This window comes from Erythranthe guttata, chromosome 8 (genome assembly GCF_056151865.1).
Source record: "Erythranthe guttata isolate IM_541 chromosome 8, IM_541, whole genome shotgun sequence".
NCBI lineage: Eukaryota > Viridiplantae > Streptophyta > Magnoliopsida > Lamiales > Phrymaceae > Erythranthe > Erythranthe guttata.
This window is the reverse complement of record NC_142540.1, coordinates 6,687,087-6,689,699: the sequence shown is the minus strand read 5'-3', so window position 1 is coordinate 6,689,699 and position 2,613 is coordinate 6,687,087. Positions and strand designations below refer to the sequence as shown.

Genomic DNA, 2,613 nt, shown 5'->3' with positions numbered 1-2,613 from the left:
TTCGAAATGAGGGGGGTTTCCCTAATCGACTTGGTAGTTAGTTAGTTCTATATAATTTGTAAATGAGGGGTCTGCAAAATAATCCCTAATTTTAAATACCATTCCAATTCCGTTCCAAATAAATTCGAAAGAATTAAAAATCGAAACTTCAGAAATCAAAATAAAAAATACAATTCCAAATTCAGATATTTTTTAATCAAATTTGGCGGAATTCAGAAATTTTATTCCCAATTTGGCCCAACTTATGATATTTGTTTACAATTACAATTAATCAAAATTAAATGTTGATTTATTATTCATATATAGCCAATAATTATATACGGTAGTTGTGATTTGTGAATGATAGAAATGTGAGTGGGAACAAATTACATTATTAGGGTCTATTCTATGTTACACTGGGTAGATTTTTACCATTTATATACGCACAAATACATTCACACTCATATTAGTGTGTATAGATCAATGGTAAAAAATTGTCTTCACAGGATGTAGCATAGAAATAACCACGTCATTACGCAGGAAAAATAAATAAAAGAAAGAATTGCAGGTGGTAAAACGACAAATATACCCCTCAATCGCGAGTCACCGACTGATGAATGAACTTGTCCAACGCGACGAGCGACGATCCATTCTCACTCACAGCGAGCTGTGCAGATTTTTGCATTTCGACGACTCGGTCCCTCACGGCTCTCCCCATCTTCGACTCCATCAACTCCCTAACTCGCTTCGCCAACTCAGCAGCGGTGACGAACCCGTCGGCCGCCATCTCTAGCGGCAGCGCCACCTTCATCTCCTCCACCATAAAAACCCTATTCATCCGCTGCTCGGCATACAACGGCCAGGCGATCATGGGCACCCCGAACGAAATCGCTTCCAGAACGGAGCTTCTCCCGCAGTGAGTCACAAACCCGGCCACCGAGTCGTGACTCAGCACCTCCTTCTGCGGGGCCCACGATTTCACCACGAGACCCCTCTCTTTAGTTCTTTCAAGGAAACCCTCCGGCAGCACCTCCTCCAACCCCGGCGAACTCCCCCCCACCGACCACAGAAACCTGTGTCCACTCTCCTCCAAACCAATTGCCATTTCTTTCAACTGTTGACCGGAAAAGAAACCCCACCTACCGAAACATAGGAAAATTACGCTTTTACCCGGCTGTGAATGAAGCCACCTCAAGCACTCATTCTCCTCCACTCCACCCCCGTTGATGGCTAATTCACCGTCGATCAACGGTCCGACTAGATAAACAGGCGGGGCAGTACCGTTGGACAATTCGAGCGCGTCAAATGAGTTGACCAGGATTCCATTTGACACCTGCATGTTCTTCGCTGCGGACATGAAGTTTCCGTAAGTAACCGTCTTCCGAAAGTACATACCGTCTGGAAAATCTGACGAGTGCAGCGGTGGGCATCCCGGAACCTGGATGAAGTCGTTCAAATCCCCAATGTCATCCTCGTACGCTTCGTCTATGGTCGGGAGATACAGCAGGGCGCACGCGAAGAAAGCGCCGCTGCTCACGTAGTAGTAAGAAGGTATCTTCAAGCTTGTGGTGACTTCAAACGCCGCGTCGCAGAAGAAATCGACGATGAATGCTTTTATTACTGTGTTTTTTGCAGAGATCATATCTTCCAGGAATTTGCGGAGGTTTTGTCTGTTGAGACGAGGGATCTCGAACACGAGTTCCACAGGATCGGTGGTGAAATTTGGAGGGAGAGCCGCGCTGGGGAGGCGGCGGTAAGTCACTGCCGTGGCGGCGGCGGAGATGGGCAGCAGCGGTGCTTGTTCGGGGCCGCAGCTGAGGAGTATGATGACGGAGAGGGTGGGGTTGTGTTTGCTGATGAACTTGGCCAGCTGTGACATGGAATTTAGGTGCACTGCCGAAGCATAAAGAATTATAGTTTCTTCCATTGATCTGCCAAAATCTTGATTATTCTTTCTACTTTCTTAGAACTGCTTTCAGTTTTTTATTGCCAATTTTTAATTAAAATAATATATATTATAATCTTATCATATTTCAAGTATGAAATTTCTTTCAATGTATCAAAATAATTATAATAATGTAGTGCACTTAATCTTTTGGGGATTCGAAGGTATCACCATAAATTAGTTTATAGAAGTATTGATAAAAAAAAAAAAACATCAAAGAGAAAAATTCACAGTTTTACTTAAACAAGTAAAAGTTTTAACTATTTTATTTTATATTTTTATATTAAATACGACTTTATATCTATACTTCATACAAAAGTATGGTGTAAAAACCAATGTTATCAGAACCGGACCGGTCACAAAACCGGATAGGCATTCGGGTCACGGTTGGACCGGTTCAACCGGGTTCGACCCGGGTTTTTTATTTTTTAATTATTTTATCAATTTTAATATTTTAAATATATATTTTCTATATATATTTTTTTATTTTACACACTCTCTTCTATTTATTATTAATTTTTAAATATATAAACTATTCCCTTTATTATTTCTCACACCCAATTTTTTATTATATATTTTTTTACCTTTCTCTCTCTCCTCTCTCCATCTTCTCTCCTCTTATCACCTACCTCTCTCCCGTCTCTCTCCCCATTTTTTTCCAGTTTTTTTTTTCATTTTTTTTCTCCATT

At 41.1% G+C, this 2,613-nt stretch overlaps 1 pseudogene across 1 annotated transcript; it reads right to left on the bottom strand.

Moving 5' to 3' along the window:
* Positions 1-313: 313 nt before the first annotated feature.
* Positions 314-1,963, bottom strand: LOC148768404 (baicalein 7-O-glucuronosyltransferase pseudogene; annotated as a pseudogene). Its single transcript, XR_016033096.1, has one exon. The product of XR_016033096.1 is annotated as a baicalein 7-O-glucuronosyltransferase pseudogene (transcript).
* Between the last annotated feature and the right edge of the window lie 650 nt (positions 1,964-2,613).